This window comes from Meleagris gallopavo, chromosome 2 (assembly GCF_000146605.3).
Source record: "Meleagris gallopavo isolate NT-WF06-2002-E0010 breed Aviagen turkey brand Nicholas breeding stock chromosome 2, Turkey_5.1, whole genome shotgun sequence".
In the NCBI taxonomy this organism is placed as follows: Eukaryota; Metazoa; Chordata; class Aves; order Galliformes; family Phasianidae; genus Meleagris; species Meleagris gallopavo.
In genome coordinates, this window is record NC_015012.2 from 14001861 (window position 1) to 14024118 (window position 22258).

General features: G+C 37.8%; 1 long non-coding RNA gene across 1 annotated transcript; it reads right to left on the minus strand.

The window, feature by feature from the left end:
* Window positions 1-478: 478 nt before the first annotated feature.
* On the minus strand, window positions 479-21985 carry LOC109365870. Its single transcript, XR_002111678.1, has 3 exons — window positions 21938-21985; window positions 2294-2384; window positions 479-2129 (listed from the first exon to the last, which is right to left on the minus strand). It is a non-coding gene; the product is annotated as an uncharacterized LOC109365870 (long non-coding RNA).
* Window positions 21986-22258: the final 273 nt, after the last annotated feature.

Consider the following 22258-nt stretch of genomic DNA (forward strand, 5'->3'; position numbering starts at 1 on the left):
GGTGAAGGGCCTGGAGCATCTCCCCTATGAAGAAAGGCTAAGTAAACTGGGTCTGTTTAGCCTTGAGAAAAGAAGACTGAGAGGGGACCTGATCCAGGTTTATAAATATCTGAGGTGTGGCGGCCATAGTGGTGAGGCCAGTCTCTTTTCAGTGGTACGTGGAGACAGGACGAGGGGAAACGGACATAAGCTGCAGCATAGGAAGTTTCGCACGAATGTGCGTAAGAACTCTTCACGGTGAGGGTGACGGAGCACTGGAACAGGCTGCCCAGGGAGGTTGTGGAGTCTCCTTCTCTGGAGATATTCAAGTCTCGCCTGGACGCCTACCTGTGCGACCTGGTGTAGGGAACCTGCTTTGGCAGGGGGGTTGGTCTCGATGATCTCTAGAGGTCCCTTCCAACCCCTACAATTCTGTGATTCTGTGATTCTGTAATTTTTTTATCCTTGTGTATGTTTTCCCTTCTTCTGAGAATTTTTTTTTTGTTTAGAACAGAAATGGTCACTGAAATCCATGTGATTTGCAGATAGTTCTGTGTAATCTTAAAGTCGTAAATAATTTACATGTTAAAAAAAGCTTTATAAAACTCTTGGAGTCATTTGATTACAATTTTGCAAAACAAGGAAAAGGTGAGAAACTGAAATGTGATTTTTTTTCCTATGAAAACAACTCAATCTCTAATTAAGAGATACCATTCACTTTCCAGTTCAGTTGGCTTCTTCAGTATTTGAAAGCGATGTCATCCCAGAATCAGTAGAAAACACAGCTTACGTAATAACAATAGATTAAGTGTATTATTTAGTGATCCCTCAGCACTCTAAGAATGGCCACTGGACTGTTCACAATTCATCATAGATTAAAAGCAATACCTGGAGTTCATATCAGTAAAAGTATAGCTTCTGAACAGACATTTTGAACTGGGCAACTAGAAAATATGTTAGCAATTCAAACATATGCAGGATATGAGATTCGGGATTTCATGATCAACTTACTGACCTGCTTTAGTGATGCAGGATCTGTTTGTTGGAAACATTTTTACTCTCCTGTCTGAGAAATGCCAGTGGCCTTTCAAAAAAATGCACTGAAGTGTAAGATGTTTGGGCAGCAGCATGGTCAAGGGAAATGTCCCATTAAGCAATTATATTAATTATAAATTGCCTCTAAGAGGTGCATACTTGTACAGCAGATTATGCTCTCCACAAGACAAAAAAAAGTACAAACCAGAATAAATGTCTAATCCTTCCAAAAACTCTACTGCATAGGCTTAGCAAATTCAAGTGTTCTCTTTGAGAACATTTCTATTCAGTAATTTGATTCAATTCAGTTTATACCTCAGTAGCTGTAATTTAACACTATAAGGGCTTGCATTAAAAAGCACACGTGTATGGGACAGTAGTTAAGACTTTTTTTTTTTTACAACAAAATTAATCATTGATATTATGCAGCATTATTGACAAAGTGTTGTAATGTTTTTGACTTAATAACAATTGAAGCAACATATGCTGTCTATATGAATTCCAAGCATGCAAACCTATTTTTCAGTTGTAACAAAGATCCAAGATGTCTTTTCCAAAGGTGCCAAACTAAATTAGAAATGAAGGAGCTCAGTTTTCAAAGACAGACAGTTAAATGAGCTCTCTTAATAACTTGTGGGCACTGATTGTACTGGCATCCCTGGGCCCACCTGGCTGCTTAGTGTAGATGTTTGGGTCTGCAAATTAGGCCCTGGCTCATAATTCAATACCTTACAATTCACAAACGATAGATGAGTTCAGTTTTCTAGCTGAAAAACTGATAGACTTACATTCATAAAAATAAACAAGCATTTGTTACTTAGAGAACATGTTTTGGAATATATTTCTGAGTGCCGTCAGAGAGACAAGGAAGCTGATAATGAGGATGATTTATTTGTCATTAATCATCATAAACAACAGAAAAGATAAAAGTTAAAAAATAAATAAATAGGAATCTGATGATTCTCTATTCTTGCTTTTGCTTTAGCAAGTTGCTTTATTTTTAAAGATTCACTTATCTATGAGTGTGTTTGATCATTAAATGCATTTAAAACAACAAGCGTGTTTGGAATCTTGATCACTTGTGGAAGGAGTCCATCTTGATATTTTGAGACTATCTAAACAGGAAAGAGTAAAACAAATATTTTATAGGAATTATTATCTGGCAAACAGGCTTGACTTTTCCTAATACATAGCTTGTGAATAAAAACAGAACTCACGAAGGCAGAGGTATGTACTTATACACACACCCAGCAGACCTGGATGAAAGTGTCATTTTTACCTGGCACAAGAGTAGCAGAAGTTTGAGAGGACTTCTGGAGGAGCTCAGTTTTCAGTTCTTTGCTAGTCAGGCCCCATGCTTTCACTGGAGGCTGTGGACAAGTATGTAGGCTTAAAGGTTGGGAAACTTGCAGCCTCTCTCTCCAAGCTGTATTGAAGCTGAGCAGATGAAATGGCTTATTTTACAATGAATATGGTAAGCAGAGGTCAACAGTGAACTCAGATTAGCCCACACTAGTGGCTGACCATGCTCTGATGAATTGCTGCACACCAGCTGAAAGAGACTAGAAAAGGCTAGAATTGTTCATATGGGAATGATCTACAAAGATCAGGTTCAACTGCCTGACCACTTCAGGGCTAACAAGATAAAATATATTATTGATAAGATGATGATAGCTTCCTTTTGAACACTGACAGGCACTGGGGCATCAACCCCCTTACTATGAAGCCCGTTTCAGGGTTTGACCACTCTCATGGTAAAAAACTATTTCCTAATGTCTAGTCTGAACATCCCCAGGGAAGCTTTGCATTATTCCCATCCAGCCATGGATTTTCAGGTGCAGAGTCTAGCACCTCCTTCTGCTTCCCCTCCTCAGGGTTTTGTTGAGAGGAGTGAGGTCACATTTTGCCCTCTTCTTTTCCAGAACAGGCAGCCCAAGTGCCCCCAGCCTCTCCTCACAGGACACGCCTTCCAGCCCTGTTCCCAGCTTTACTGCCTTCTGGTTGCATTTAAGTATCTTAACATCCTTTTTATACTGCAGATAATACTAACTCTTGCAACCACCTCTTTCAGTCCTCAGATAGCATCATACATTGAGACACCGAAGCTGCAAGGAGGAAGTTGTCAACCCCTTCCACTTCAAGTATTCATATACAGGTCCTGGAGCAGACACTGCTGCAAGTGAGGAAGCAGCCATTTGGAATACCAAGAGGCAAGAGTTAGGGTGATACTTTGTGCCAGCTCAGAGAATCAATTCAGTTATTCTGTTCACAGCTATGTACCTAATTTCCAATCTTCTGTGACAAACCACAGTATATGTTTAGCAGTCCAATATCTCCACTGACAACTCCAAATCTAAGGACACAGAAAACAGTGAAATCTCCATGTCATTCTTCTCAAACTCTGGAATTGAGCAGCAATGTCTTCTTTCTCCACAAAGTGATTTCTTTCAGGTGCCACACTAATTTTTGGCTATTTCTTTGTCTTCCACTGCTACATTTAAAAAAAAAAGTGGGCAAGTACTCAATCGTGACCCTGTGCCAAAGAAACACTTCTTTTGTAGCTGCAAATCTCCTTTAAAAAAAATGGTCAGCTTTTCTGTTTTTCACATCTCAGCAAGTGGCTCACTTGTACATCAGTTTCTATAAGCAATTTAAGAACAGACATTCATACCACAGAGTGATGTTGTATGCGTTCTATAATTGTGAAGCTTAGCTAAATTTATTTATATATGGACAGTATCAATGTAAATATAGGTCATGTTTCTGGTAATATTATTCAAATATTGGTTTGTGCTGATAAATTTGTCTGTTAAGGACAAATTGGAACTCAGTTTTTCCATTTCATTCCTATGATCTGTATATCAGAATCATATTTCCACAAGCTCTGCTGATCAGAAAGCATAAAAACAGCTACTACAAGAATACTGTATTTTTGTACATCATTAATCAAAGACTGGTGGACGGAAGAAACTAGTCAAGGGATGGTATGAAGAAGGGACAAGGGAGCTGGGCTTATTCACTGTAGAAAAGAGAAGGCTCCAGGGAGACCTCATTGCAGCCTTCTAGTACTTGAAGGGAGCTTACAAGCAGGAAGGAGACTTTTTTTTTTTTTTTTACTAGGGGTAGAAAAGGGGGAATGGTTTTAAGAGGAGATTATTTATGCTAGATATTAGGAGGAAGTTATTTACTCAGAAGCTGGTGATGCCCTGGCACAGACTGCCCAGAAAAGCCGCAGGTGCCCTATCCCTCGAGGTGTCCAAAGTTAGGCTGCATGGGGCCCTCCCTGGACAGTCTGAGCTGGGGGGGAGGTATCTGCCCATGACAGGGGAGCTGCAATTGGATAAGCCTCAAGGTCCCTTCCAACCTTAGTCATTCTGCGAGATTTATGAAGTATTCTTTAGAGGAAGTTGTTCCCACTGGTCAGGGAGCCCACATAGCTGTGTTCTGTTGATACAGATGAGAGCTAACTCCAGAGAACTGACTGAATTATGCAAAAGAACTGAAAGCTGTAAAGAATATTGCATAGATGATTAAAATAAAACCCAGGAAATTATGGTTGCAAGCATATTGAAAAATAGAACAGCTAGTTCAACCTACATGTGAGAATACCCAGTGCAGAGGCTGATCTCTAGTGAAAAAAATGTTGCAAATCACAGACAAATTAGTATGAATATTTATCAAATGTTTTAATTAAAATTATCAAGCTGTTAGCTTACGTTCCAAAAGAAAAATCAGAAGAGACAACAACCATGAAGCAGAAACAGTGTAGCAGAACAAAAACTCAGCTGGATCCCCCATCAGCAGCCAAGGAAAAAAAATACATCATGTGAGCATCCCACAGCCTTAATTCAATAATACTCAGAAAGCTTGCACATCCCAAAGGGTGCACGTTGCTTGAAAATGGAATTCATTAATGCTCAAGCTCAAAAATCAATACAGGAAACTCACTGAACCAAAAAGCATATGCCTTGAGTCAAATTATCATTATAGATTGCTGTTTGCATATTTGTTTTCTTTTGTCAAGCCCAAGTAAACCATCTTATGTCAAATAGCTTTTGTTCTTGGAGAGCTCAACATTAAATTGAATATAATAAAATGCAAAAGCTGATCAAAAGACACCTTGCATCTTAATGCTACAGTGTGCTAACCTCCTTCTGCTAGTCAACTTGAATAGAGAAGAGCCTCTTGTGCAATATGACCCCTCCTTGCTGTGGATCATACCTCCTTCCTAGGAGAGGACATCAAGATATATCTGCTTGCATCATTAATACAACCTCAAGCAGTTATCAAAAAAGCCAAAATGACATAGAATATGGTTTACAATTTATGCAGCATAGGAAAATCCTGTAAAGCATGAGATTTAACAAAAGACATATACAGTGAATTATTTTCTTGCATGTTCTAATATATTTTGGCAGTGAAAAATCACCATAACAACTACATGTTTGGTGCCAATGTTTTCACGTAAGAAACTATATTTATACTTCAACTTATCTGAAAACTGGATCTAAATGAAATATTTGCTGATAAGATGACAGCTCCTTCTTATCAAGAATGCTACAAATACATAACTACTACAGAGAACACATTAGACTACTAAAGAGACTAATTCAGAAATTTCATATATCAGGATTTCACTATAGACAGGCATGAAGTTGAATTCTCAACTTGAGAGACATTTTAAGTTACAAACTATATTGGTAAATAAGAACTCGTTCGTTGGAATAATTAATAACCAATCTTTCAATAGTAGGCTGAAAAAGATATTCTGTACTACTAATGTTTGCTTAATGGTGATTACAAGTTATACAGTACTAATTCATTAGTTTTAATGGATGTTGCAAATTCTCACAACAACTAACAGTCTCAGCTCTGTGGCACAATCTTGGAGCTGGGAGGAATCCATAAATGCTATCTTCTATTACTGTAAATAGAAAGACTTTCTTATGAGTTCAGTTTGATGGCAGTCTGTTTGCAAATGTATCCTACATAAATTATAGATGCAGAAGCCACGATTAATCAGCTGCTACAGTCTCATTAAAAAGTAACTGCACTGAAAGGTAAAAATAAATTTGAAGACAGATTCCTACTGCTTAAGCCTTACGTTTTATTCCAGAAACAAAGAAGTGGTTCCATTATAAGAGAGTGCCAGTACAAAAGATTCTTAGAATGAGAAACTTTATCAGAAATGAAAATGTGGGATGTTATCCACTTTATTTTCATTTTGCCTTCAACTGAAAAGGAAAACATACTATTGTGTTTTGTTTGATTTCTCTGTATCTCAAAGTAAATACTGTCCCAGATTCATAAGCAGAATTCACAGATCATTTAAGGCAGAATCTATAATAAGTTCCAACATCTTCCTCTGAGCTTTGTGAAGGTTTTCATTCTGCAACTACTGGCTTTTAGATTGTATTCCAGACTAAGCATTTTATTTGCCATTCAATTATTTGATTATTTTTGCCATGATCATGAAAACTGTAAGTTCTGGCTCTCAAATCCCAAGGCTATTAAGAGACTGGACAGCTAACATCTGATAACAGAGTTCGCTTTCTTCTATAGTGCTTACTATGTTCTTGCCCTAAACCCTAAAGGGCTACAACTATATACTATCCATTTATAACACCCATCTTATGTGATTTTTCTATGAAAGAATAGTATGAATCAGCTCTTTCCTCTTCAAAAAAGTTCTAAAGTTCCTTACCTCCACCAATCCAGAAAAACAGACCTGTGTAGTTAGTATTCACTTTGTGCTTTAATGACACAGTACTTTTTCTTCTTGTTGCCAGAGAAACTTGGCATAAGCATATCAGTTTTAAAAAAACCATCTCTATTTAAACTTATTAAAATTGCTTGTTATGCCTCTCAGTTGTTTGGAGAGCGTTTCCTCTGTTGCATCTTTATTTATTTTATTGCCTCATAAAGTACCTACACAGGCTTTTAGAGCATTTAAAAACAGTTTCAACTACACATACAGATTGTCAGAAAGACTTATCAATAACAACCTTTATCAATGAGACCACTTATGATTTGCAGCTAGCTTTCTGGGCTTTAACAAACAATACCTTCTATTTTGCTCTAACAGTTTTAAAAGAAAGCCAGCACTATAACATCTTGATGTTATGTTAAAAAAAAAAAAACCTTAAAAGAAACCAGAGAAAACTGATTGTGTCAGATCACCGAAAGGCCAGCAAATATAAGAATATTGTCCCATCTCCTGAGTTCGGGGACATTTTTTTAACCCCTAGTCTATAGTTACAGAGCTGTGGTTATAAATCATTTGCATCACAGTACATAAAATTCACATTTGCCATTTAAGTCTCATCAGAGTCCATGGGACAACTCATATTTCAACTGTAAATGGCTACCTATACACCTCCATTGGGTTAGTACCTGTTCTACAGAAAAGCAAATCTGGATTAGTGTAACAACAACATTAATGCAGCAATTTTTGGTATTTTAAAGTTGAGAAAGCATTTTGCCAAAAGCTAACACCAATGCCATTTAGTAAAATGCTAAGCATGTATTAGAACATTTGCTTGATTGTCATTGATTTTATTTCTTTTCATTACTAACTTACTTTTGATGACTGCCTCATAATAAGCTAGATAAAGAGAGAAACATTTCTGTTTATTTGGCAAATCCTTAGATGCCTTCCTTCTCCAACATTATGAAATTAAAGCCAGGGAGTGAATGCTATGGGCAAACTGGTAAAATGTGTTTATTTCCTCTGGAGAAAAAATGTCAGCAGAAAAGTGAACTACATGCACACATATTAGAAAGCATTAATATGGCTTGCAATTCTAGAACTGTTTAAAAAAACTGCCTTTGGTATTCACAGACTACTTGCTTCTGAATATATATTTATGAAGATATATGCATATCTTCACTTTCCTAGCAATAAAACTAAATAAATGAAGTCTAATTTTATAAATAGATCAGAAAGTCCTCCACTGCATTTCTTTACAGTGTAAAGGGAAGTTGCTGCATGAAGAAAAGATGACAATTATTTCCCAATTTTCAAAACCTTTTGTATATCACAATACCTGGCTATTTCTCTCACAAAGCTGTCAACCATCAGTCCCAACAGGCAGGAGGAGGACCAAGGTGACTGAGCTTCAATCGGATCACAAAGCTGTTCACTCAATCCATCTGAAAAAAGAGCTGGCAGTAACTTATCCAGTACTGGTTGCTCTTCATTTCACAGTTGGTGAAAGGAGCAGCCAAGGAGAAAAGCCCTCAAAAGGCAGAATACTTTTCTGACAGAAGGAAAGCAGCCCTGCTCTCCTACCATGCAATCCTCCACAGCACAGCAACCTCCTGTTTGAATGAGTGTAAAGCAGGCTTTGACTGGGGAGGGTCTTGAATGCAGGCTGCACGCTCACCAGGATGTCATTTTTATAATGTCCAGACACTGCTGACAGCCAACTATGGTGGCTTGATAACAGAAGTCAAAGCAGCACTTCTTTAGCTCATTGAATAGCAAATGTAAAATAAAAGCACTGTTGGGATGTTTTACTGCTACAGTAGAGTGATGGACTCAATACCAGGGAGTGGAAGAGAGAAAGAAAATTTGTTTTTCTGCTGAAACAATCCACTCAGCAAGCCTCAGAGTCACAAGGAACAATAAAGAGCAGCATTTAAATGCCAAAGCAAATGCCACCTTTCCCAGTTTTCAAGCATCACAGGTACTCCAGACCACTTACCTAACAATGACAGAATTACATGGGACCTACAACACAGCAAGGTAAATGGCACATAGCAACCAAGCCATGAACTAATAAAAGTCAGATGTTTATAAATCTACAGTAAATGAATTTTACAGATCCTTAGTGGCCATGCACTTGCTTATAATCTCACCTTTCAAACTGTTCCTAGACATCCCATGTTCTGGGCTTGCATCACTGCAGGCACCTCTGCATGCATGTAACATCCATGCTAAGGTTAACCCCAATAAAATTCACAGCACTAATGGCATATTAGCTTTTTTTTTTTTTTTAATCAAAACTGACTCTTGATATGGAATGTTACAGGCAGCTGATATTAGAATAATTTCCTTCAGTAATTCCTATGCTAGCAAAAAAGATGTCAGACGTTATCAATACATGATGAAAAGCATGAAGACACAGAACCTTTCTCACATGAAAAATAAAAAGTGGAATACAGAAACAGTTTTTGAATTAGGCCCACTCATATCTTTACCCTTAATGCTGCAAGAGATCTTATGTGCAGTAGCTTTGCACTTGTACATGACAAACTATTTGTGTGTCTCTTGCAGCTTACAAGAAAATAAACTTCTAAAACACCTGAATGTTTTTGGAATTAGCAAGTGCACATTATTTTTATGGGAAAATGATAACAATCCCAGTTGTTGTCAGCACCAGCCTTCAGAACTGTAGACTAAGAAGTTTTGTGCACCAAAGGCATTTTCAGCTCATGTAGTTCAAGGATGTAAGGTCTGCTCTGCTTTCATGGCACAGGCAAAACCTTTCCACTGATTTTAATGGAACTTGAGTTTAGTCCACAGAGAGACACAAACTGACGCTTTTTAGCACTACTAGCAATAGCATCTGCCACTATATTTCTTATGAAAAGAAAGGCTATGCAATACCTTTGAGATATCTGAAACAAGCTGTTAACGTGCAAGCTTTCAATCTCTACTAGAATACTGTTTGCAATTTCAAAGTTAAAGCCAGTAGCATATGCAAGTTCAACCTTAATACTGTGGTACTCATTGAAGATGTTCCTAGATGTCAAAATAAGCATGTATCTGTAAAAACTCTATTACAAATACAGCCACTCAAATTCAAATGCTGCTAATAAAAGAAAAGTGTCTGGAGTGCATTTAATGCTAGGAAGGATAAATGACAATGCAAGAACGGTGTTTATTTTTTGAAACTCAAGCTATGCTTATTTAATCACAACTGGATTGGGGATGGAAGCGATGCTGTATTAATTAAGAACAAAAAAAGTACTATCGATATAGAACTGAAGTCTAATCACAATCCACAACGGCAAAGACAAAGCTCAGACACGGCACCTACCATTTATTTGTCAGAGTCTTACCCCAGTAATTACTAGCAGAGTTTGTTCTATCCCACAGGCATGATACGTCTCTCAGTAGATTGCATTTACTCCAATATCTGCTTATAGAGTCTATCAAAACCCAAGTCTTTTATGTCTGACTTTTCACAAATTGCATTTGTTTTAGGATTAAAATAGGGAGTTATTCTGTCCTTAGATAAAATGGTTTATTTGACACTTGTCTTTGCTCACCATAACTCTGCAACATTTAGGCAGTAATGACTTGCATTGTACAATCTTCTCAAGCCCTATAAAGCTTGAGTTGAGTCAATCTTTATCTCAAATTGAGAATACGCAATAACATTTAACTACACAGCATTGTAGAGTGTACAACATGTCACTGTACAACATATTGTCCATGTCAGATGAGTGTGCATGAGAAAAACCTAATGGATGTCATTTTTTTTGTTTGGTTTGTTTTGGTTGGTTTTTTTTTTTTTTTTTACTTTTTCAGAGACTATACAGCCACAGTTTGACTGTAACAGAATAAAGGAAGAGTGATCAAAGTAGTACAAAGATACCTCTTCTCCAGGAAGTTACAATCTCACAAGACACCTGTGAGTTATTCTAAAAAACCTAAACTAAAATGCTTAACTATCTGCCAGGATTAGAATAAAGACACAGTAGGTTTGTGATTTTTATTTGCTTCCCCCCCCCTCCCCCCCCCCTTACAGCAATAATTACATGAGGAAATGGGAATCCTAAGGACTTCCTTTAGGTACGTGTGATCCACCATGAGGTGAAGCTGTAGCTTGCCTCACTGCATCTACCTTTCCCTGCAACTTCTTACCTTCTCTCTCTACCGCCATCAATGTTCAGACTTAACTAATTTATGTTCTCCAAAAGAGAAGTACAGTAAATTAGCTTTGAGAAGGAAAGAAAAATGTCAAGCTTCCTCACAAGGAATCTTCATCTCAAGATTAGAGCATCCATCTGCCTTCTATATCTGACCAAGGTTCATTTACAAGCAAGTGCATGCTGGGCATGCTTCTGCACTACCATTGCTGTAGCCATCATTTCCCCTGAACTCTAACTGCATATTATTGTCTTGGTATTTTGCTTTGAATTGAGGCAAAAATACGTATCATCTTTCATTTTGACCCGATCTTAACCTTGATCTAGATCTAAGCACTAAGAAAATTATCTTTTTGTTTCACCTGCAAGGATCACGTGCTTTTATTGTTCCCAGCAAACTTCTATAGCATAACTGTGACTATAAGACACACAATCAGAAAGAAAAAAGAAAAAAAAAGGCCAACAAGGATTTTCTGCATGTTGAAGATAGCTTCTGTCTCCGGTTGGCTTTTACTAGGAACCAGATGTCATTGCATGCATGTTAACTCTTTCCCATCTTGAAAATGAAGCAGCTTTGGGGTTGACCAGCAGGAGCAGTCACTGCCTGCAAAGGCAGTATTTCTGCAATATGGATCTTTATGTTGTTTGGCAGGAAGGTCTCCAAAGAAAACAGCAGAAAGACAATTTTTTTTTTTCAGCTGTGATTTCAGCAGACAGTAAAAAGCGTACATTACATCCTCAATAATGGGCTTAAGGTGGTTCTGCACTTTAATCTATGCACAGAACTATGGAATGGCAATGAGAAACTGAAAACATAAAACCTGGACAGAAACAAGAATTAGGACAGAAATGCAGCACTCTTCTCATTCAAGACATTCTTGCGTATTCTTATGAAATCTTCTCTACAAATGGCTCTTAGATTTCAAAAGATAGAACTATTAAAAAAATCTGCTCTCTGGATAGGCTACCCTTATGAACAGTTTCCTGTCACTGGATTTGTGTGTGCAGAATTGCTTGCTCTGAGAACATTTTCATGTAATTATGTAAAAATGACTGGCTAAAATGCCTGTGGACTCAATATTCCTCTACCTCTTACTTTTCATGGATGCCAAGGCCAGATCTGGTGCCCAACAAAAGCAATGGAAAGATTTCCAGTGTTTTTAATGGGCTTTGGTTTGGGCTTCAGCCTCTCCCTTACATAATGTAAATCTCACTTGAATCATACTGGCAGCCTTTTAAATTGACTGTACATAAACTGGAAAATAAAATTCCCTAGTCTTTGAAATCAGCTCTTCTACACGTGAGATGGCTTTGGAAATGTGTTTGCTGTGCAAGTATTTAGTGCCCGTGAGTCATTTTACCAAGCTAACAGAAGCAGGGATGTTTATCAGGATGCAACAACAAGGAAAGCAAAGCCAGTCACTCCATGAGAACTTATCTTCCCAAGGCAGCTGGCTACCACCCCCTTCCCCTGCACAAGATAGATGAGAACAAGATGCCTATCTGCAAGTTACATAAGTAAATGGTTAATACACCAAGTAATAAGAAAAATAAAGATGAAAGGATGAAAGGTAGAAGGTGAAGAAACAGTAAAGACAAAGAATCAGAAATCAGTGTTGAATGCAAAAGACCACATGGGAATGCTTTAGAACAAACAGTATGTTAAAAGCCACATACAGTATCAGCATATTATCTAAATAAGATGTTACACGCTCCAGAACTTGAACAAGATTCTCCTAAAAGACATCTTGAAACATCACTCATTCCCTTTTAACAATATCTATACTCTGAAATTAAGGAGAAATTTAAAGTATCACAAGATTATCATAATTTTTTTGTACATCCTCACTCCTCTCTTGCCACTCCTACCTCATTTCAGAGTTAAAGAGCAAGTCTCTAAAACTAGGCATCTGACTTGTTACATCACAATACAGGTTGCAATTCAACAGCAGTTAGAGGTATAAAGAGCACACAAGTATGGACAATCCTAAAAAATATCAAAAGATCTAGAGATCTAACAATTTATAGTCAGCTAATCAACTGTAAAGAATAAAATATTTGCAGTAAGAGAAAATGCCACCACAGCTCAACATTTAACAGTTATCAGAAGCATTGGTCACATTTGCAAGGGGGAAATTTATTCCTTGTGGAACAAATGGAATACCAAAGAGTCCTTCAGGATTATATAGGAATGTATTTGCCTAATATTGTCTTACCGTAATGCTTACTAATCATTACTGGCAAACTAGCCAATTTTACCTCAGTGTATTAATTGTTGTTAAGAAAGCTCTCAACGAATTGATGTGTATTATTCCTCTGAATATTGGATGACTTCATCACAGTAGCATCCCCTGCTGACTAGTAGAGGCATGACTCAGGAAATAGATTCACTTGAAACACACTGAGTGGAACAAGACAAAATGACAGAAGATGTTCAAAAATAGAATTCAAGACTCTGCTGCCATCAGTTTACTAGCAGACACTCACATCAACCCATGGCTACTCAAACTGTTCATTACTTCATAAGACAGGCAAAAATTAGAGTTTGGACATCATGTCAAAAAGTGTAATTTGAAAGTATATGTATAACCACAGACAATGTAACTAGCTTCTATAGGTTCAACAGCACAATGGCATTGGTTGCTCTGGAAGTAATGCCTCCTATTTGTTTCCTGGAAAACTACAACAGATACAAGGAGCATAATAACACTGTATAATAGAGCAAGTTCTCATCTACAAAACACTCTCAGAATAGTCACCACCCTTAGCTATGCGTTTTCAGTGATAAATAAGAGCCTGCATACTATCCCTGTAGAAGTCTTCACCAGAGGAGATGACTCCATGTTGCTGTCAACACTGCTGAAATGCACCACCCACTGCTGCACTGTGCACATATCCAGTGTTTGAGCTCCATAAACAATAAGTGCCAATGCATACTATTTTTTCCCCCCCCACATAAAGGAATTCAATTCCACATCTTTGCTTCATACACACTCCCATGTCAGATGCCATTTTGTCAGACTGACCCTCTGCTACCATTTGTCACATGGCAACAATATGTAAAAAACTACTGGTGGGAAGATTCAACCTCTACTGCCATCCCACCAATATCTGTCTCTGACATCATATGCTAACATATTAAAATAGGAGGAATTATTTTTGGAGTAGTCCTCATACATACCATACGAAAATTAGTAAAGCTGTGAAGATGGTTTAAGAGCAAACACTTCGAAAAGACCTATCTTACTTAGATTTCATGCATGAAGTTATAGTTTTGCAGTACTTATTCCTTGGCTTCAATATAGAATAGCATAAACTCAAGCATAATTTAATTACAAGAGTAATGACCTCCAGAATATGCACTCAACCACAATGACCATTCTCATTATTAGCTGTTAGGTACATTAAATTTTCTTATTTTTAAAATAGAGTTCTTTCCCACTTAAAAGGAGAGAATGGCTATCATTTTTTTTCAACAAGGTAAAAATGTGTATGAAATATCATATCGGCTAATTCAACTTTCTGCAAGCTCTCATATTGGGAGGCACAAAACTATATACTTTGACACCTTCCACATCTGTCCCTAAGAACACACAGTTTTAAGTTTAAGGTGGTCTCTTAGAATCAGAGTTAAGTTTCCTCAGACGCCTTTTTCCCTGGCAACTGATTTCTTGCCTTGAAATACATTCAATGGAACTGAATGCATCTACTATTAGGCCTGATCCCATTATTCTGACCTCTATTTTGTCTCAGCTGGACTTAGACATTAAGCAATAGCTGTTGCTTAAGACTACCTCTTGCTTCACAACTTCCAGATTATCCAGATTAGAGCAATATCTGGAGTGCAATGAGTTTTCTCTTCTATTCGAATTAGTAAAAAAAAAAACTATTGTTTCCTTACAAGATTTTGCTTCTCCTTTCTCACAGTAAAAAATAAAAAAAATAAAAATAACCACCATCTCCAGAACACGTGGTTTAGCTTTTAAATCTCAATTAAGAAAATTATTCAGCTGGCTAAGATGCTTTCAGATCCATCAAAATGGCCACAATTAAAACTCCTGACCCAAACGAGATTATGGCAGGTCCAGGTAACAGGAGTTTGATAAAGTCCAGATCCAAGAGCTGCTCCTTCTGGCAATTTCGCTAGGACAGTTCACAAAACTATTAAAGATCTCACTTTCTCAGATTATATGTTTAATATCCCTGGACCTCCAAAGTCCCAAATGGTGATATTAGTGAGTGCAACAGAAACAGCAAACTAGAGGTGTCATGTTTTCAGCAGTGACAAAAACCCAACATTAGGACAACAGCTAACTGTTGTTCCTGGATTTTAAACCTGAATGAGTTAGCACCATGCCCCTTTCCGTAGTTTTAAGACAATCCAGCTCATGCTAAAAACAACAAAAAAATAAAACCACAAAAAAAAAAAAAAAGACGAATCCTACTTCGCTCTTTAGGAATAGTAACACACTCTGCAAAAAGTGTGTCTTAATGTCAGTGAGACCTTAGATGGAGCCTGCTCTGTATCAAGTAGGAAAGAGGGTAAAGGCAGGAACAAGAACCAATAAGCAGCTTTGAATGAAGTGGCACTAGTCATGAATGAACATTGAAGAATTTGGTCTAATGGTCTACAGATAGCTAGCTAGAAAGGAACACAATATTTTTCAGTAGGTAGGATATCCATTACTCCCATGTGCTGTTATGAATGGGAGAGGAGGAATGCAATTTAGATACAGCACTCTACATAGCTATGTATTAAGTAGACCAGGCTGCCAACCAAGCCTTTTCCAATAGAAATATCAGCAAAACGCTGGGCTATCAGCCAGTATCCATATGTCACAGCTCCATACTTGGGACACAGAATAGTCTTTCCAAAGCTTCTTCCTATGGCAGAGAATTGCAACATTCACTGCAATTCTTCCTTGCATTTTCAGAAGGTAAGCTCCCCTTCCCCCAAGTTTCCAAAGAGCATCTTAAGTAGCTCCACAAGTAATAGATATAACTTAAGCACATGTATTGTAAATAACTTAGAATCATAGAATCATTAAGGTTGGAAAACATCATTAAGATAATCTAGTCCAACTTGCCCATGGTTGAACAGTTGTGGCTGAAGCTTAATGAAGAAATTTGCCATTGTAAGTTTGATTGCTTACTACAACATGTTTTGAAGTAACATGAAAGAAAAAAAATACAAATTCAAAATAATTATTTGGAATAAATCATTTACAGGGCAGAATTCAAAAAGCCTGTACCCCATGGAGCCTGGATTTTTCACGTTAAAAACCTAAATTTACCTGAGTTGTTTTGTTTTTTTGTTTGTTTTAATATCTTGAGATGATGCTTACTGGGGTAGAGAAAAGCATCAAGCCTTACTCCTGTTAATACTGTCAGATCTCATCTTAAATTCACTATGCTGTTAGGATCAATAGCTCCTTGCTCAGCATCTCTCTAACAGAGCATTTGAAATAACGGAGAACTTTTGAAGAGTGCGATCCCTCTCAGCCTTGCAAAAATGAAGGCTGAAGCACAGTAAGCCATTTATATTTATTACTACTTTTCTGTGAGCAGCATTTTATCCTTCAGAGGATGCATATTAGTCTAATTTAATTAAAGTGTATTGTTGTAGTTTATATGATGTATTGTCACATACACTGCAACTGTTTTTAAGACTTCTGTGAAATCAATCTGATCAGTGACACATTAAAATTTTCCAATAGGTCAGCATATAGGTGTTTATAACAGGCATTAATCTCAACAAACATTTGAGCACTATATCATCTCATTAAAAATGAGTGAAAATGAAGTAACATGATGAAAGTACAGACTTCTCATGTATTCTGACATGAGTAAATATACCTCCCATTAAGACAATGAGAACACCATTATGAAAAAAGGAAATAGGATTTAATTTACAATGGATAACAATAAAAGACATAACTGGAAATGTAATACTCCACTCTTAGTCTCAAAATTGAACTGGACACCTACCATGCTGGATACTTTACTAACATTATAAAGTTACAGTCCCTGATCCAGAGACCTTTTTTGGTAACTGTAGAAACAGAGACCACAAATGAATCTACTAAACAGATGGCAGCAATCAGAGCAGTGGATATGGCCAAATCTATAGCACTATGAAATACTGAAGTATTTTCAGTTCTACCTAACAGGTAGACTAGTCATAGCTTGTCCCTTCTACAACTGGCAGGAGGAGGAAACGCTCCTCCAGTGAGCCCAAAACAGAGACAGGTAAAGGTGAAATAAGGGCCGAGGCACAAGGCCACATGTGCAAAAACAGAACAGCAAGCGCAAGTAAGTTTTTTTCTGCCTCTTATATCTGCAGATGAGGCAGGCACAATGTCACCCCACCCTCAGCACAGCACAATCTTTCACACATAGGCTCAACTTCCTTTTCTTTTCCCCAGTTTTCGTACTTGTTTTTATTAAATATTCAGAGACTTTGTTAGCAAGCAAATAGAAGAAACATCAGACTTACAGACAAAGAAAGACAACGTTAAGAACAGCTGAACTCCAGCCACATACCCACTAAAGACAGGGCTGGTGGTTACTGCAATCCCAGGGGATTTGCTTCCTGGAAGAAGCAATCTTTCCCTCTCTGGAGTCTGTGCTCTTGGACGTCTTTCTTTGATGATTTTTTTTCCCCCCCAAGAAGCTGCAATGTTTTTAGTATCTGTTCTCTGACATGCCTATGCGCCTGCACCTGACATACACTAACACAAATGAGTTCACATTGTATTTCATTCAACAGAATTTAAATGTGACTATACAAAATCTGCACGCCAACTAACGAGAACACAAGCAGTTTTCAGAGCTTACTTTCTTGTGTTTACAGCCTCTTTGTATCCTGAGTGCCTTTGTGGCTGGATGGAGGAGAAGGGCATAATTAAACTTTAAACTTTTCTTTATTAATTTCAGTTAACAGTTCCACAGAGAGGAAAAGTGATCTTTTCTGGAATTACTGTAATTTATTGCCTTCTCACTCTGATGTTGCCTACCATGAGGGGAAAGCTGTAAAATAACGTGTGTGATCAGACTTCTACCTGAACATCAGGGCACATGGAGAAATCCTTCCCTCTTCCTCCCCAGGCTCCCAGAAGCAACCTCTCATCTTATAGGCAAGCAGCACATATCTCTGGGTCCTTACAGTCCAATTAATTTCCATTTTCCCAGTACAACGAAGATTTCTCTCTGACCACTTATGTGGTCACCTAAGAGAAGCTTTGACATACAAGATATCATCCAAATATAGCATTAGTTTTTTCATTCTGAACTTCCATTCTTGAAGTCTGTAGCTCAGACCAAGGCAATAATACAGCTGAGCTCTTAGAAAACAGGTCTCCCCTCAGCAAAAATTGCCACTATAATTGGTGTCACTCATGCTGCCACAAAAGAATCAGAAAAATAAGAGGTGGCAAAGCTTAGCACATCAGCTAGTGTACTCCTCTGCAAGTTTGTTATTGTTCTCTACACTTCCTCCACACAATTTGACAAGACTTGTTTAAAAATGCCCAAAGCAATTAAGTTTGAACGTCTTCCCTTGGGAAGACAATCCCAGGTTGTAAGAGATTTCACTGTCTGGATGAGTTCCCTGATATTAAATCTAAGTTTCTCCTCTTAATAATTTCCTCTCATTATTTTTTTCTTCATTCCCATTGTCAAGTTCTTCTTCTTCATGCAGTGCTACATCCTTCCATTAGATAAAAGCACCATCTCCTATCTTTCCTAATTTAACTGCCACATTTTCCACTTCATTTTTGTTCCTCTTGGCAACAGAGCCAAGAAATGAATTTAGCTTAATTTTAAGTCTCTACATCCATTAGCGCAATGTGGGGAGATGACTTGTGCTGCTGTTACGCACTTAAGTTGCCAGTATGGAGGCCAGTGTGAACACAGTAATTTATGTACCTAGCTGCAAAGAGATTCCTTAAAATCATAGAAATATTTACTTTCAAACCCTTTCCTGAAACCATGAGTCAGATCCTTATGGGGCATACTGCAATACTGCAAATTTCATCTTTTTGTAGAGCATGGAAATTACATGGGAAAGGAGGGCAAAGCCACAGAGCTACAGCAGCATGGAAGGCAACTCTAAATTTCATGCTCACCTGATTTGCCTTGTGTACATAATATGCTTTCATTCAGAATCTGCTTAATGTTTAAAAATATTTAACACTACTAATAGTAGCTCTTTAATCATTTTCAGTATCCAATATAATACCTAGCCAAAAAGTATTGCTAAAATTTTTGGTAGTTGATAAATAGTACATGATCATTTAGATACAGAACACTCATTTAATGCTCATTCTAAAAGATGGTAAACATAACAAAAAGCAGATGAGGGTATTTGCATTCTGAATTCAGCAGAGGATCACCTACACATCTAGCAATCAAGCTCATAAGCATGCCCTTGATGACAAAAAAATACATTAGTATACCTTGAAAAGGCCTGCTAGAAGGTCTGATAATCTTGGTTTTGTCAGCTGTAATTCAACAACAGTTTTGTAAACAGTTGAAACACCCCAGACCAGATAAGCATTGTACCTGATTGCTGAGGACATAATCAGTGAATGTAAATAGATAACAAATAGGACAATCTCAAGAACTATGCTTCTATGACCATATTGGAGCAAAATCTTGTATATTACATCAAAAGGCAATTCTCAGAATGTCAGAAAAAACAGCAAAAGAGTGCAAGTTGCCTGCCTTAGTATAAGATGGCAAAATAACAGCAGGTGCTGGTGCTGAGAGCAGACCATGATTAAGGGCAAAGAGCACATGGGTTTCATAATGCTGACATTCCCCACCAGCTGAAGGGCCACTTATAGCCACCTGGGGCAGACCACAGTCCTAGTCTCAGCTGAGTTCTCAGCAAATTCTTTGTTCAAAAGAGGGTCAAATCCCCTGACTGTTACATAGAAGTATGAGTGATAAGACTATCTTTCTTTCCCACTCATAGTGCAACTGCAAGAGTCAGGCATGGTCCTGCTTTTAAAATGTGAAAAAATGCAGTGTCAGTACTAGGATACTGATTTAGGTTATATTGTGTTACATAGCAGGCATAAAGCTCAATTCTCAGAAATGCTGCTATAATTTCAAGTTCGGAAAATAATCTCATAAAGGATTTCAAATATACATAATAAGTAGCACACGTTATTTTTGCTTCTTGTTCATCAGCTCCAACTGAAGTTAGCAGGAGGCGTTTCCTGGCACTGAAAACATGACATCTCAAGTGTCTATTGTGTTAAAGCAGTACAGTTCATGCTATTACACTTAAATCTGTAGTATTCTGTTCAGGGGTAGCTCTACTCACGTCCTACTTTCTCCGTGCAAAGTGATAAATCACTCACTGCGTAATGGAATACAGCCAACTCTAAAAGCACTGCTCCTTCCCATACAACCCAGCAAGTGTTTATTTTTGCCATGAATAATAGAAGTTGGTTGGTTTTCCTTTGATTTGACAGTGCAGGGTCTCTGCAGTTTTCCTAGTTTGTTTTGGCATCATTTGAATTTAACATGTTTTAACAGCTGTCTATTGGGTTGGGTGATGGTTACCTAACCTATTTTATCTCAAATTCTACGAATACAAAAATATTATTTGGCAGAAGTCTGACAAACCTAGCTAGCTCTAGCGTAAGAAACAATAGCCTTTTACTCTATTTGATGCTGGAATGGAAGTTTCAAACTTGAGCGGGAAATCAGTGATAAGAGAACAAACTGTAATGAAAAGTGCATAGAAATGAAACCAAATGTTCTTATGAACAAGGATGTCTCCACAATGCCTGCTATACATCTCCTGGTGAAGACCTCAGCAAGCCCATGACCTGTTACCCCATTTCAACTCTGCTGCTAATATAGAGAGTTCATCAACCACAGGGCCCAGGGCAACATAGGAAGGGTGGGCACAGCACTGGGGAAAATGGGTAGAGTAGTGAGGACTTCATACAACAACATAACTGTACTACTAATGAGGTTTTTCTGTATTTGTGTGGTAATCTGTAACACATAGAAACATTAAGTGTACTACAGTTAAATACTTTTCATCATATATGGTTTGTGCCTCTTTTAAAGTTGATCCCACTACACCACTTATATATATATATATAAGTGCCATTATCTTTTCCCTAATGTTGACTCTGGAATTGTCTCATAAAACATTTGTATTGTGCTTGCTTTAAAAAAAAAAAAATGCAAGTTGATGTTCATGATAACAAAGGAAACTTCATCAAATTTGCACTACTGCACTATGCTGCAAGACTTTGTGCATCATGTTTCTCATACATATAATTATATACAATGGATATATGCATAACAAATACCACAGGAATTAAACTTGCAGACTTTTCTAAATGAGTATTTAACAAATTTTAAATGTGACTGCAGCACAATATAGTCCCTTGCTAGAGCTGCAATACCTCAGGAAAGCTTCCTGGCAAGCAGAGTCATTCCTCATGAATGTAGCATGATCTTAATCACAGCTAACAGATAAATTAAAAATGTCAAAGTTAGGGCAGCAGGGTAAGTGAATACATAGGAGAAGAGTAATAACAAAGAACAGCGGGAACTGAAAAATATGTTTCCTTACATTAGAGATTTTTCCTGCTCTCTGTTTGTGTGCTTTAATCCTCCTGAAGCTACCTGCACATGCCTTGTTCAACAGATAGATAGATGCTGTAAGAGGCACACTAAGCTGGCATTCAACTACACAATGGTGTACAAGCAAGGAAGGGCACTGTGAAGTCAGGAGTGCCTCATAACAATGCCATTCACTGAATGGTTTCCTTTAACATCATCTACTTCATCTAAAGAAAATCTGAGCCTTAGAGGCAATACTTAGTTGCTATTCCCTCTGTAGAAATTTGGAAAGCCACAACAACTTGTGCACTTCCCTTTACTTGCACTGTTTCAGAAATTGGTTGAGAAATTGAAAGAAGGTAAGCATAAGGCCGGGCAGCAAGAAATACAGCTGCTTTAAAACCAAGAAAGGTAGCACTCACAATCCAGTAATAAAGAAGAAATTGCTTACCTCTTTCTGAGGATTGGAGCTTGCCAAACTCTCCAGGGGAGACCATCTCCAAGTAGAGACCTGCCCTTATAGCTGCCAGCCCTTAAATGAGGTTAGGGGGCACAGGTGAATTGCTTCCACCTGTGCTCCCAGGGCTGGCTACACCCCCTCACCAGGTGCTCAATCACTAGTTCAGGCTGTGACCTAACAGTTCGCATACAGTAAGATAAATTAGAGATCCCCTAGACCTTTGCTTGTAAAGAAGTCTTGCACACCAGACTACTACTGCTGAATATCTGGCAGGGAAAATTTGCTGAACAGAGCAGGTCGGTGCAAGGAACC